This window comes from Pinus tabuliformis, chromosome 6, assembly GCF_031772625.1.
Source record: "Pinus tabuliformis cultivar Carrire ecotype Pingquan chromosome 6, CPIR1, whole genome shotgun sequence".
Taxonomy (NCBI): Eukaryota; Viridiplantae; Streptophyta; class Pinopsida; order Pinales; family Pinaceae; genus Pinus; species Pinus tabuliformis.
The window spans coordinates 1,166,837,593-1,166,853,859 of NC_142292.1; positions in this window are offsets into that span (position 1 = coordinate 1,166,837,593).

Below are 16,267 nucleotides of genomic sequence, written 5' to 3' on the forward strand. Positions count from 1 at the left end.
ACGACTACTAGTGCTTGGAAAAGAAATTTGGGCAAGATCTGAGTCTCCAGGAGGTCAAAAATACCCAAAAAATTGACCTCTCTGCCCCTATTTTGACACACAGGAAGCAGTCTTGGGAGAATGAATATTTGGAGGGGCAAATGAGCACCAAATTCAGAAATTCCACTTAGGTTAGAAAGTAGACAAGACAGGCTTTCCAACACGCACACTTGGGCACATTTTGGACTCTTGCAAGTGCCTCAAAACAGGCTCCAAAGTGGCGTGGCACACACAGAAAATGGCGCGGCGCATATAAGAAAAAAGCCCAATTTTACCTCCGTTTCGCGAAATTTCGATTCGCGACTTCTCCAAGTAGGTCCGCTCATCTACATTTGAATTTTTTGGCACCTAAGGCGGAATTTAAAGTATTTTCTCTCCAGATTGACTTCTATCCAAGTGGCGAAGGAAGGCAAACGGTCACCCAAGCCATTTGTCATGTTTGTAACGCTGCACCTCTAGCTGATGGTTGGCTCTTCATCTCCATTTTGTAATGATTCAAGTAACTCCCCAACCCTTGGGCGTTCTATCTCTTCATAGCACATTCTATATATTGTATGCAAACCATTTGCAAAGGGTTGGTTGGCTTGTAACTTCTGGGAGACTGTGGGAAAGAAACTCTGTTTCTTCACTGTATATTTTTGACAGAGAATTAATGAAAGGCGACGGCTCTGTTTCATGAGATTCATGTGGTTGTGAGTGGAGCAAATGTGTGTCTTATGTTTCATAGTTCATTTCATGTTCATTTCCAGTGAAATTTTCTGAGTTAGATAAGGTAGAATTCAATTTTATTGCTCTGCCTGTGGGAAAATTTCATGTTCAGTGTTCTTCTTCTGTTGAAAAGGATTCATGTTCTTATGCCCTTTTCACTCTCCTAAGCAATCCCTCCATTCCGCGTTATTTCGAACTAAATTGCTACACTTTCCGCCTGTCTTGCCTCACGAAGTAATCTGTGCCTTTGTATTAAATTCTCTGTTCTTTGCTAACCGTTGGTCCCATACCATCCCAGAAGCTCGGTCATTCATAAAAATTGTTTCTTGTATCCATATTCACTTACTAGCCTAAGATAAATATTTCACTGTAAGTCATCTCAGACCGTTTCGTTTATCCATTCACTGAGCGTGACTCGGAGAGAGACTTCTCCTGTTCTGGTAGGGCTAGCTACCAGACTGAGCATGGTTTGTGGTTACCTTGAATTTTGCCTTCCTTCAGCCTAGGGCAGATTTAGGTGCTAACACTATTCTAAAAACAAAAAACTAAATAATAACATAATGACTATATAAACTCAAATATTGATATATATATTTGAAGTAAATAAATACAGGAAGTTAACTCTTTAACTCTTTGTATTGACTAATTGTAAATATGAACATAACATAATTTTAATTTGGTTGTGTTGAGTTAACATATCTTTACTATTTAGACATCTACTTGTTAAATAATCAAATAAAGAAAATATCTTAATTTAAAAATATATATTATTTATTTAAATCAAATTAGTTGATATTAGTTTTGATTAAAATTAAATTAGAGAAATATATACCGATAAAGAATAGTAATTATAAATATAACGTTAATATGGTTGTGTTGAATTTACATATCTTTTTTAGATCCTAAAAAGTAGTAACTATATATAAATAACTTTTTTTTTTAATAAAATTAGGAAAGAAATATTGAGAAGATTCTAAAAACTAATAACTAATTATCATAATGGTTATTAATTATAAAAACTACACTAAAAAAAAATTAACAATGTTATTAAAGAAAAACTTAGGAGATCATAAAAATTAGTAACTATATACAAATAAAAGTATTTTAGCAAAATTAGGAAATAAATGCTCACACGATTGTGAAAACTAATAACTAAATAATAACATAATAACTATATAAGCTCAAATAATGATACATATTTAAAGTAAATAAATACATGAAGTTATAGATGACTATACGAAATGGAGTAGTCTTTAAGTGTACATTTTTGAAATTTCCAAGAGGATTTTTAGTTAGAATTTGGTGGAAAAAATTGTGGCCAAATCTTGATTTGTGTTGCTTAAACTAATTTTTTTTTCTACATATATGGATTCAGCACCCTCAAAAACCCATGGGGCACTTCGATTGTGAAGATTTCACCTCTCAAACTTGTGGTTTCAATGAATCCCTTTCGGATTCTAAACAAATTAGATAGGAAAATAAACTGGAAAACTTTCCAAAAAGTCGCACTTAAAGGCTACTCGATATGAAATTTTATAGTAGTAAATTTCAAGAATCATGAAAAACTATATTTGATGTAAATAACTAATTTGAAATAGCAACATAACATAACATTGATATGGTTGTGTTCAGTTAACATATCTTTATTATTTAGAAATCTACACATTAAAGAATCAAATAAAGAAATTATCTTAACTAAAAACATACATATTATCTATTTAATGAAATTAGTGCATATTACTTTTGATTAAAGTTAAATTATATATACTCAAAAAAATTGTAATTATAAAAAAATAGCATAATGGTTATATAAGCTCAAATAATCATACATTTGTAAAGTAAATAGATATAATGAAGTTAACCAACAATGCACAATTGCCCTAACCCAAGAAGTAGGTGTGCTTCAAGGTTGACACTTGCTCAAACTTCCCTACTATCTTAGAGGAGGGAGTTCATGCGATGGACCGAACAATTTTAAAAAGAGACTAAAATAAGCGACAACCCATTTGCTGAAAAATGAACTTTGAGATTGTTGAGATAAATGAAACAACAAGAAATCATTGACAATATAGGTATGATATTTTTCATTGTAAAAATGAACTTTGAGATTGTTGAGATAAATGAAACAACAAGAAATCATTGACAATATAGGTATGATATTTTTCATTGCATTTTTTTTCTTTTTTTCTTTTTCTTTTTACAATAATCATAACAAAAAAGGGAGTCCAACTATCATTTGTGGGATAGTTTTCACAACTATAATTCGACGTAACTATAGTTTTGTTTATCCCTGATGCAGGTTGCTTGACAAAACTTTAAGCAGGGTTGGGTCATTTATTAAATTTGACGTAAAGGTGTGTCTTTGGCACTTCTCAGATGGTCAAGCATTTGATTATCTATTTTGGGTTGTGCATTTTGTTTTTCCCTCTTTTATTTTATTTTCCCTACCCTTTTTCTTTTTTGAAGGTTAAGAAAAAATAATATTAGAAAAACATAATCCTTTCCTGCCGACCGTTGATGACCTTCCTGTCACTGACATTGATTCCATTTTACAACTAATTTGGAAGTTTAAAAGGGGTTCATCTAATATCTGGTTAAAATATTGGAAGATATTTGGTTCACGATTGTGTCTTTTGAATATCGATTCCCTTCGAAGTTTTTAACAAACATGTACTAAAATATAAACTACTATATCAATAATGAAGAGTATAAGAACCACAATCTTTGCCGCACATAGATATAAATGGATTAAAAAATAAAGAACATCATCCTTCAATAACTGTAAACAAAGTAGAGCCATCTAAAGATTTCTAGAATCATTCAGAATAAGAAAATATCGAGAGGCATTCTAGTTCACATATATTGAAGATAATTAAATTTATAAACCATACAAATCTTTTTTAATAAAATGGATTAAAATTAAAGGTAATTGATTTTTTGTCATATGTGTTCTTACATGTGCCATTTCAGAAACCCTTATCATTGCAACTCCACTAGTGTTGCAGAGAGCTTTGTCGTTGTCATTTGACGTATTTAATGAAAACCCCAATATTTTATTGAAGAGCTTGCTACTACAATACTAACGAAAATGCTTCTACTACGCAAAAGCTTCCACAACTGAAAACAATTTTGTTACTACCAAGGCTCTGATGGGCAGGATCATCCATAGTTGGTGAGGGTAATCGAGACTAATAGAAGGTGATAGAGGATATTTGAGGAAAATTAACCTTTTTTTTAGGAACAATTGTAAGTGTTGTTAGAGTAGCAAGGTTAGGTATTGGAATTGGCTTCTGCAAGGATATGATTTTGTGGGTATATTTTTTATTAATAGTATAAGGACTTAGGTCGGTATATTTCACTAAATTTAAAAGTTTTGAACAAATTATATTTTCATTTATATTTAACAATTTGTGTTTTCATTTATATTTATGATATGTCTGGCACTAAATTTAACACTTTTGAACAAATTGCTATTTCATTTATATTTATGAGATGTGTGGTTTTTTTTGTCTTGGATTTGGAATATACATAGAAAGTGTCATATTGGCTTTTTAAGTTACATATTTTTTATATATTGAATTATATTTAAGTATTTGAGTTGATTGTAGTCATTAGGAGAATTTTGAGATCTAAAATAAGCCACCTAAAAAATATACAACCAAAATAAACTTTATAAGAACAAATAGGATTCAAGATGATGATGTCAATTATGGGGGTGATTCACCATTTTTGGAGTAAAAAAGTAAAAAGTTTAAAAAATAATAAAATAATAAAACTATTTTTTCAAATCATATTTTCAACTTATCTCCCTAAGGTTTTACTCAAATTTCGAGCGAGAGTACTCAATGGATGCAAAATTTGATTCCTCATCCAAGGAGTACCCATGTTGTATAGTTTCAATGGACCATTGGGTGATATTTTATAGAGAGCTCTACAACTGACGAGGATGGGTAGTTACGACAAGGACAAAATCAACCACTCGAGGTCGAAATCTAACAAGCTAATGAAGATCATTAGGGGAATTTTGAGGTCCAAAATGGACCTCCTAATGAAATTATAAAATAATAGTGGAAATAATAAAAGATTACATCATCAAATTTTAGATGGAAATATATATATATATATATATATATATATATATATATTTTCAACTTGTATTTTCAACTTATCTCCGTATTGGTTTACTCAAATTTTGAGCAACAACACTCATTGGACGCAGAATTTCATTCCTCATCGAAGGAGTACCTATGTTGCATACTTTAAATGAACCTTGTTACATGAAAAATGAGAAATACATGAAAAAACATGATTGTTGTTGTCATTTTGTATTTTTGAGGTTGAGAGAGTAAACACATAGGACAACATCAAAACAACATTTGAAGGTGGGATCTAGCCATGCTAGCTTCAGAGAGAGATCTCTCTGTAAAATTTAGCCATGTTTGATGTGAATTTTAGCCTAATTATTACTATATTGATTATTTTTTATTGGATTGCTTGGTTGATTATATTGTTATAATGTCATTGGGCTATGGAGTCTAAAGATTAACTAGATCTGCATAAAATTTTGAAGGAGTTTCACAGGGCAAGCTAGGTTGCACTAGTTGGATCTTTCATAATTTTAAATGGATTATGAAACAGAAGAAATATAAGATTCAGTAGAAAATAAGGACAAATGAAGGATTCCTTAATTTGATGTCAGAAAAAAACATATAAATTACTAACAACCAAAATAGGGTGTTCTGTACAACATATCATATTCATCAAAATTTTTGCTATGTAATTAATATTTTCAGAAATGATAAAGAAAGGAGATAATGATTAAACACATAAACTGAAGAAAAACATCACCATTTCATACACCACATGAATCCTGTGAAGAATGTCTTTGTATTATTGATGCTTCGAACAACTAGAAAATTACAATTCGCAAAGGAAATTATATTCAACAATCAACATCTATTACTTCAAACTATGAAGTATTTATACAAATTCTAAACTAAAATATCTTGAAAAAAATATCAAGATTTGTTTACAAATATCTCAAACTGTCTTACACAAATAGAACTAAAATATCGAACATTCAAAACTAATGAATCTACTTGGAACTATATTTTTCGATTTCCTGTGACAAAGAAGATAAATTCAAAGTTGATAGCAACTCTTATTTGATGAGGTAGCCACCAAGTCACTAACTGTCTTTGAGCTTTTTCCTCCCGAAATTATGAAGCATAGGGTCCATTCATAACTTTGAAGATATCAATATGAGCTAGATGTTTGAAACTCGAGAGAGGTTTTTGTATATTAGAATATGGGGAACAAAAAACTCCTTCAATTTTCCAAAATTCATTCCGGATTATCCACAATATTCTCTTCATAAAGGTGACTAAAACAAGAAATTCCTAGAAAATATACCTTCAAAGAATCATTAACATCCCCCAAACCATAACAGATGTTAGAAAACAGAGAAATTTTTTTGTACAAGAGGATGTTAGAAACAAAAACCTCTTTCATTATTTGAAAATACATTCTCAGTTGTTTGTCAACCATGCTTGAAAGTATTGTGTTGTATAGGGAAAAAACATATTTTTACTTGGCCATGAAATGAACATATGACGTGGAGGTGGGAGGTGAAATGGAGGTGGTGGATAATGTGGAGACACATGGTTGGAGGAAAAATGATTAGGTGGAAGAATAGGACTGTAGGATGAAGAGGGACATGGCGGGTGACGTTGGCGCAAAGGAGGTATGTGCTATAGGGGAGTGAACGTGGAGTGGAAGTGGAAGGTAATGTAACCGGGAGCATGGATTATGGCAGGAAAAGGTGAGGAGGTTTACGGTTTTCAGAGGGGGGTCAAAGAGGTAAGCGGTTTGTGAAGGGGGGGTCCGAAATGGTGAGGTGATGACACGTAGATTGGGTCCAGAGAGGAGGAGAATAACTTTTCGGACCCCCCTCGCCAATAAAGGTAGGATGGAAAGGGGGGCCCAAAAAGTCCTGTTGACCATTGATTTGACATAGCGATGATCAGGTGACAAGATTCTCCACAAGACTTAACCAAAAGAAAAAAACTCCTTTTGTCATTTTCAACCCTTATGACATGAGCGGAAAACTTTGGTTATAATACATAATTCCTCCGAACTTTGGATAAAGACATAATGAACTCAAATATTAGGATTTCATGTAAAATTAACCACATTAAAACTTTGGTTATAATACATAATGCTACGAAATTTGGATAGAGACATAATGAACTCAAATATTAGGATTTCATGTAAAATTAACCACATTTTATCTTTTTTAACCCATTCTTGGAAATAATTTGGAGGATGAAATATTATTTACAACATTTCAAATATAATAATCATCAGCTATAATCAAGTGACCCTATAAAAGTTATAGGACCCTAACAATTGCAATCGTGTTTTTCACGTATTTTTCATTTTTCATGTAACAAGGTTCATCGAAAGTATGTAACATGGGTACTCCTTGGATGAGGAATCAAATTATGCATCCAACAAGTGTTGCTGCTCAAAAAGTGAGTAAACCAATAGGGAGATAAGTTGAAAATACGAGTTAAAAAGATATTTTCTTCTTTTTTCCATCTAAAATTTGATGATGTAATATTTTATTATTTCCACTATTATTTTATAATTTCCTTAGGAAGCCCATTTTAAACCTCAAAATTCCCCTAATGATCTTCGTTATCTTGCTAGCTTTCGAGCTCCAATGCCTGACTTTGTCCTTGTTGTAGCTACCCATCCTCGTCAGTTGTAGATCTCTATATAAAATCTCACCCAACTAACTGATTTAACTCTATTAAAGAAAACCCATCAAGATTTCAATAGAGAGTTCAGTTGTAGTCCTAAGATATAGTGTCAGGCTTGTTTCCAGTGGTAATAGTTATCCCATCATATAGTTCATTTTTAGCTAGCATTATATACGTTAAAATGCTCATATTTGTTCCTCGCTATGTCTACTTATGTTTTCCTGTGTTGGTCTAGATTCCCAAGTTTCTTCCTCCAATAAAGAAAAAGAAGTGAGAAAGTACCAAGGTAAGAAGGAAGAATCAAGCCAAAAGAAAAAGGTTTCCCAATAGGGTCCATCATAAAGTTTTCCTTCAATAACTCCATAGTGCATCTCCCTCATCGAATTCAAATATCATTGTGTTTCAGAAAGGGAGAAAATGAAAGAAACTTAAATGGGTGTGGTGGTTCGAGTTGTTCACAAGATCACTCGACTATACGGGAGAATAATTTATTGCTTGACCATCCGAAGAGGAATGATCAGATATCATATGAGACCAGGGGGAGAGAGCTTAGATAGAGGTCAGGTAAGCTCGTAAAAAAGTGATTTTTTTAATTAAAAATGAAGGATTGTGTTATTTTCTAGAACCATGATCCAAGTTTGAGTATCCAAGCCAAGTTGAATAACTCCACCATAATGGTTTCCAAACATACTAGTACTAATGGAAAAATTAATCGTTCCAAATATATTAAAGGTTTGGGAGATGGATCCTATAACATCTCTTTATTGCTCCACCCATATCAAATCAATTTTGATAACCTGTTAATTGAGAGAGAGTAAAACGATCCAAGAGAATGGTCAGGAATTCTACATCCATGGTCTACTTTCTTGCTAGGATTTCGAACACTCAACATCCATCACCTGTGTGGAAGCTTCAATGGGGGTTAAACGCATTAAGTGAAGTAAAAACAATCAAGTACTTTGAACATTTTAAATTCAGTGGAAACCAAGAAAGAAGAAAGTCAAATAGAAAGGTCAAGAAACATTTTATTAGGAAGCAATTCCAAATCAAAAGACACTAATTGGAGAAAACCCATATTCATTCCCATATCGAGTAATGCTTTAGTAGACAATGTTATTATTATATACATAATTACATCATTTAGGAAGGTTTTCAAGTTCTCTATATATGAGATTCTAGTACGATTCTTTATGCAAAGGTGGCATTATCTCTTCCTATTCCATATTGATATTAATACCCAACAGCTCTTTCTATCGATTTTGTTACTAAGAAAAGGCATTCTAAGCGCACTTGTTGCCTAAAAAGGTACATCACCCAATCCTGGGATAATCCTCTTAGAACACCTTCTACAGAGAATTCCTTCTTATTTTGATCAAGAAAAGGATCTACCACTTTCCAAGTACAAAGTGATTAGACCAAGTATGCTAGACTAGTAAAATGAAGACACAATCCGAGATCGAGTAGCGTTCTTTGGAAGTGAAAGAACCGTTGCAATGGATCATTGATATCACTAAGCTAAGCATGTTAGTAGGATTTTCACAAAATTATTTTTATGTCATTTAAAAAGTTCATTTTCCCAATGAAATGGAAGTGTGGTTGTGTACTAATACTACATGATTATTTCAAAACTAAATCACAATATATAATACCTCAAAATGCACGTCCTCATGAATGTACTCCAATATGATTTTTTTGACGAGATGAAGTGGAAACAATGGAATCAATAATTATGTGGAATTGAGAACAATGAATTGGTATTGGTAATTATGGCAGTTTCTATTTATTTATTCTCCGAAATAGTGAAATTGGCCATTATGATATTTTTTAAGATTATAATGGGATTGGTAATTATGGTGGACCTTTTTTTAAACAGTGAAGTTGGCAATTGTGACAAAATTGCATTTAACTGATAAGAGGTTCTTACCTGGCAAGATATACATTCCAATGTCTATCTATAATATGTAGATGTATTAATGATACTCATCACCCTATACACAAAATATAAGATTAATTTGAAATTTAAATCAATAACATAATAAAAAACATCGTAAGAATAACTAATTTATTTGATTAACTCTAGCACATTGAATATACTAACAATATACTTTATGGACAATTGATGTACGCCTGAAAGATTATTTTTTTTCAGCATGAAAAAAAGCGGTATGTTGATGTACGCCTGAAAGATAATTATATCAGATAAGATTTCTCAAAAATTGAAACCATAATAAATTTCTTATCTCATTACTCAACTATTTTTCTTAAATTAAAGTAACAATGATATTTTTACTTAGTAGAAACCATAATAAATTTCTTATCTCATTACTCAACTATTTTTCTTAAATTAAAGTAACAATGATATTTTTACTTAGTAAGATGACTCGATGCCACACAAATAGTACAATAAAATGTAATAACTTCTATTATTTTTTCCCATGCTTTTCAGCCGGGTGTTTACAATAGACCAACGATATACCATTTTTAATCAATTATGCATCGGATATTTTATGAGACACTGATTCTATAAAATTTTAAAATTTTCAATTTAGTAAAATTCAACAAAAGACTTGATTACCATATTTTATATCGTGGCATATATAATTTAGTATTGAATTTACATGATAAAAAATTAATTATTTGTATTATATTATACTAGCATTTGCACTAAGACGTGCAAAGCAGCACCACCGATAGGACATGCGGACCGTGAGTTCATCCGTGTTTGAGCCAAAAAGAGAGATTATTAGGTATCAAAGGATTTGATATCAGAGGTTTTAACATGACAGGTGTCACAAATATGCGATATTAGGCGGAGTTAAATTGTCGGGAATGGGCAGCGAATGTTAATGTGTCAAGATGGGTGATAACAAATTATCAAAAGATTTGTGTGCAAAATGAAAGAATCTGCTGAATTTTGTTTCTCCTCCAAAAGGGACACATTGTAGCAAAATACTGGAACTAATAAGAGACATGTAGCAATGACATGCCAACATGGTTGATACGTGGCAGCTGGATTCGATAGTTTCAAGGCTCATAGTAGGCCAAAAAGGGGTAACATGTGGCATTACTAACGAGGCGACAGGTGGCAGATAGGTGGCAACAATGGCATCATGCATGGGAGATCAGAGATCGGAGGTTGAGGCATATTGTGCATCGAAGTGAAAGATATGATTGATAACCTTCAATTGAATGGTTTCGATATAGGGGCTAGAACGTGGTCACGTGAAGAGCTACAAGAATAACAGTCAAACACAGAAGGTGATCGAAAATCGACAAATTGTCGTGTCATACACGAAGGTTACGCATGCGAATGGAAATGCCCGATAGAGAGGGATCTGATTTGGGTGCTAGCATGATGGTCACAAAGAGTTGAAAGGAGGCAAGGGCTATTGGCATATCACAATCAAATATCGACGGATGCAAGAGAATATTTCATTCCAAAAGCTGGGATGAATGGAAGATGTGATATTTTATTAAATATGTTCTAATAAAATAAATTGGGTCTAGAGATAGATGACATCGCAAGTTTTGCTAGGACAACCATCTTATTTTTCCGATAAGAATCTTTGGTAAAGCTAACGCGTACAATAAGACATATCAGAATTGGAGATTGGCAGATGTTTGGGAAAATTATCGACTTATAATTTCACAGACATAAATTATAAACTAGGGGTAGGTAAACTTATGAGATATTGTGCAAAATATATGCAGGCTAATACTTTAATTGTTTTTCTAAACAAAACCACACACACACAACTTCAATATCTCTTTACCTCATCAACACTTAGCAGCAAAGGCTATGGAGCAGATTTAATCATCCATCTACAACACCTAAAATTGTTGATGCTGATGAGAGAAAGATAATGGATCAATCAAACAACGATTAAACCAATTCAACATTTCACAATGTAAATTAAAGCTTGATAAAATAACTCCAAACATATTCATCAAATAAGCTTCACCATTTAACCATCATACATATGTTGTTACAAATTAGAAATGAGAAACAAAATCTATGTAATAATTATGTCAATTCATGAAAAATAATTAAAAGAAACACAAATCTGCAACTACTTGAGTTGTGAGTAAAGGGTCCCTCCCTTACTCACAATCCCTCTAATTGCTAAAGGAGTTTACACAACGAGATCAGTAGAACATGGAGTTTTATATTAATCTATACAAATATTACAATAGTATAGGAGTATGGTATATTTGCCTCCTTTGCAAATGAAACATAAAAGTATATATACAAGTGCAGAGGCATGAACTTGCCCGAATTAGGAAAACTAACATACTTAAACTATTTGCTAACAATAACTAGAAAATAAAATTAAAATAGACATGTTGAGTTTGATCCAAGACTGAAAGCATGGATCAAACTGATCTCGTTGAGTTGCTAGAGCTATTTCCCAATATGGCCATCTATGAGAAGACTAAAGAGCTGGGTAGTTTCGGTGGCAGTTTTGAGGAAGCCAATAGGACCGTATCCATGTAAGTAGATTTCTTAACACAACCCATGTTTTCGTTCTTCTTGAAGCTGATCTGAATATACTCAATCGTCGAGATCGCTGCAGGAAATCAGAGCAGTTACAAGAAAACAACATATCTACAAGAAATCACGAGATGCCCACAGGAAATCACGGAACCACTTTGGAAGATAGTTGGTCTACATAATATTCGGTTAGAAGCCTTGAAATTGTAGATAATTCGATTAAGTAACATTTAACTTCAAAAATACTCAAGAATAAAGTCAAATGATACTTTTTAAAATGAACTGCATACCTTACAGCTCACAACACCCTTTTGGTCAAAACACATATAATATGGAAAAAAGATAGTTATTAAGGGTCAAAAAGAGTTCTAAAGGGGGGAAGTAAGGCCTTAGAAACATTATAAAAGATGAAAAAAATCAGGGCTCAACATCTCCCCCGCACCTAGCTCCTTGCATGTCCCCAATGCAAGCAAAAATGTTTCAACTGAGAAGGAAAATTCACTCTTTGCCCCGTGCTGCAGCTACTGTAGCCAGGTGATCCAATTGTGCCCTACTGGACTCAGATTTCTAAACCCTACTTTGATATTATTCATTCCTCTTTTGTAGGTGATTGATTCGAAACTAATTTTTCTTCATGATTCGGCATGCATTTTTATGCCACTCATCCACTTCTTTCTACAGGTGTAGATTGTTCTCCTTTAGAGTTTCATTTTCTTTTAAAAGAACCCATTCAGATACATTGAGCTGAGTGATAATTTCCTCCATCTCCTTTTAGGACTACTTTTTCTTAGAATTTCCTCCATCCCCATGTTGTCCTTGAGAGGATTGAGGAAGACTTGGTTCCTCCCGCTCTCGAAAATCATTGACTATTTTATCCCCACTTTCCTACAATTGTGGGTCTTGGAAAGAGCCGACCTCCCACTATTCTTTGTCAAAGAACTCAGTTGACTCAATATTCACTTGCTTCCCCTTAGACAAAGCTCGGGGCTTCTTATCCTTCTTATCATTTTTAATTTGTTGTACCCCCTCCTCTATAGTTTCCTTTATCACCAACTTCGTCGCTTGGCTTCTTGTAAAACGCCTAGCAGGAGTAGACGTACCCTTCAAAGGCTTAGGCTTCTTCCCTACAATTTCCTCAATTACCACCACCTCCTCATCTTTCTTAACCTCCTCTATCAATTGACCATGGGTCTGAGGTTTCTTTCTTAGCCTCTCCTCTAGTTCTGCATCTTTGGTTTCTGGTAAACCGAGCTCCTTCTCGTCATCCAGAAAGTAATTCTCTACCAAAAATTCTTCCCATGTTTTGTCCTATTTATTCAAAAAGTCTGCCATGATAATTTTGACAAGACCATGATGATAAAGGTTCTCCTCTATATGTGTTTCCCTCTCCTTGGCAGAAGTAGCCATCTTCAACAAAGACATTCTAAGTTAATATGGTAAATTCAAGGGTTTGTCTCAGAAATGGTCAAGGAAACGAATATTAAACAGGAAGACTAACCCAAAACGACCTTCGTAGGTGATATACTTCTGCAGGAGAAATAAGAGATGTTGGTACTTAATTCTAAGGTAATCCTACGAAATTCCCTTGCTCCAGTTCGGGCTTGCATGGTCTTTTTTGAGGAAGGGTGTGCAAATGTCCTTACTGAATCGTTGATTTTTAAACCAACACTCTCCTTCCTGTGGAATTCCACAAGCTTGGGCTACCAGTGCCTTCATCAATATGAACTTAACATTACCCACTTGTGACCTGTCACCATTTAATTTTAAGGCAAAAGACTTGGTAACCTCTTAGTTATGCCCACTAAACTTTAGGAACACAGGAAACCATCCTTCCTTCTCCAACATTTTCTTCCTCTATAGGTAAGCATCTAGAAATGCAGGACCCTAAGGTTTGAACCTAATGGCAGACCACATTTTCAGTAGTAGTTAGGAGTGGGAGAGAACAAATTTCAATTCAGTTTGTTGATATGCTTCTAAGACCAAGTGAGATAATTTCAAACCTGATAAAAAAAATAATGGATTAATTTAAGAAAGGTTCAAGGTAATGAGGTAACTCTGAATTACGTAGAACATGATCATGATTTCCATCGTGATTTGTTCTATAGGATAAGCATTGGGAATATAACCGACATACACATCATAATAATAATTAGGAAAGGGAACTTGTGTTATGACACAAACGGCTCATAGCCACCTTATTCTACGAGGGTGGCCATGACTCGTACTCATGCGAATTCAAAATTTTTGTACCATTACCTTTTTTACCTTAAGTATTCTAACACCAAATGTATCTACTCAATCTTACTTTACAACAGTCGAGTACCTTGGGTGATGACTACAATTGCTTTGGAATCATAAACCACATTGAAACCATATCATATGAAAGATCGTGTAGTTACGTGGCCTCAACTAATGATGAAGATGATCAATCTTGTTACACAACATCTTGTCACTATCCCTGTACTCCCTGTCTAGGATCTTGGAGGACCTCTACAGTGTACCTGACATGCTTTCCCATCATGAATAAAATCCCAGTATGTCCCTCTTCATGAGAAGAATAATTTCCCTTTGCATCATTTCCCAAGAATCTTTCTTCTATCCTAGTTTAAAAGACTGACACTATTGACCAATTTTCTCCTCGTGCAGATTTACAGAGGTTAAAACTAACCCTTCCACCGATTAGATTGACTGAGCTCTTTTCCAGTCATGCCAATCCTCTTTTGGAAGGTTTTTTAAATAAGGAGCCGAAGCTTCCATGTCTAGAAGCTTCATAACAGAAGTTTGGTAGGTGGTTGGGCCAGATAGAGCCAAGGAAATCAGTTTGGGCTCCTTTCCCCTATTAGGATGGAACAACATCAAGAGATAAGACCTTCTCCCATGATGAGAGGAACCATCTCCCATCCATACAAGCTATATAAGCCTCTCTTTTTCCCAAGCAAAAAATAGTTCGAGTTTTTAGAACAAGTGTGAATAACCAGCAAGTCATTTATAGCTTATAGCTCTCTAGTGAGCGTTTGAGGGAGAATAGTGTGATTTTGGTTTGGTTTGAGGCTAGAGGGAAAGAGGCCTTGAACTCCCATTTGTTGGGACTACCCACGATGTGCTAGCAAAAGTGTGGGAACCTAGATACATCAGAGGAGACCAACAACGTCAAGGCACCGATTGTAATCTCTTTCTGATTTATATTAATGCAACTATCGGTTGATTTCCTACATGGAGTGTCATTTTACATCTTTATGGCTTAATGTTCCTTGACCTATTAAGTAGGCTGAATGAAATATTGCATGCTATCATGTTTTTTGTTGTTATTTGCTTATTTTAGGTACTCGAAGGAAGGAAACAGAAGATAGCTAGAGTGAAGAAGCATGATCATCACCAAGCAGAATAGCATTCTAAGCGGTAGGCCCTCTTAATTGATTCTAGCTTAAGGATATTTTCCATAGATTGTTTGTTTATGGCTAGACCTACTTTATCGGGCTAGAGGAATTGTTTGTGTCCGCACTGAGAATTTACCTGCACCACAAATTGGCAACTCCACTGGGGAGCCAATCCTTCTCTTTGATTGATTGTCATTTTATGGTTTTGTGTGAAATTTTCTAGTATCACAATTTCCCTTTAGTGTTCTCTTCTTTGCCTGGTTTACTGCTCTAAGCCTAAAATTTATAGTGGCAAGTTTGGTCTCAACCTTTGAAAAGTTTTATTTTTTTCCTTGAATCCTCGGTCAGCGCATTTATTTTTTTGATATTCATTTCAATCAGCGCGAGTTTCTCAAAAAAATTCACACCGACCCCCTTTTGGCGTGTGTTGTCAGTTAGGCAATCACGTCGATTCCTGTCGGTGAAGATCAGGGTTTACCCTAGATCATAGCCAGTGTGTCTTGCCCTTCTGATTTCTATCTCTTGGCTTGTTTTGATTGTGTTCTCCCTAGCTGGAAAGCTCTTTTAGCTTGGTTTGTGTGATTGGTTAATTTGCATTTCCTTCACTTGTTTCTTGAGTTCTTGGATGGTGTATAACCCTAGGGCATCTAGGTCATCACCCATTCACTTGTTTTCCTGCTCAAAAAGTCAAGTCCATAGTCAAATTTTCTTCTTGAATTCCATTTGAGTAGTCCTTTCATTGCTTCGATTTCCATTTAACAAGTTTGAAAAGTTTCGTTTAGTTTTTGAGCATCTCTTTTCGGGCACAGATCACATTGCCCATCTTGTTTTTGGTTCAATCTTTGCTTCATTAGTTGTGAAAGGAATTCTCTTTTATGCTCGCTTGT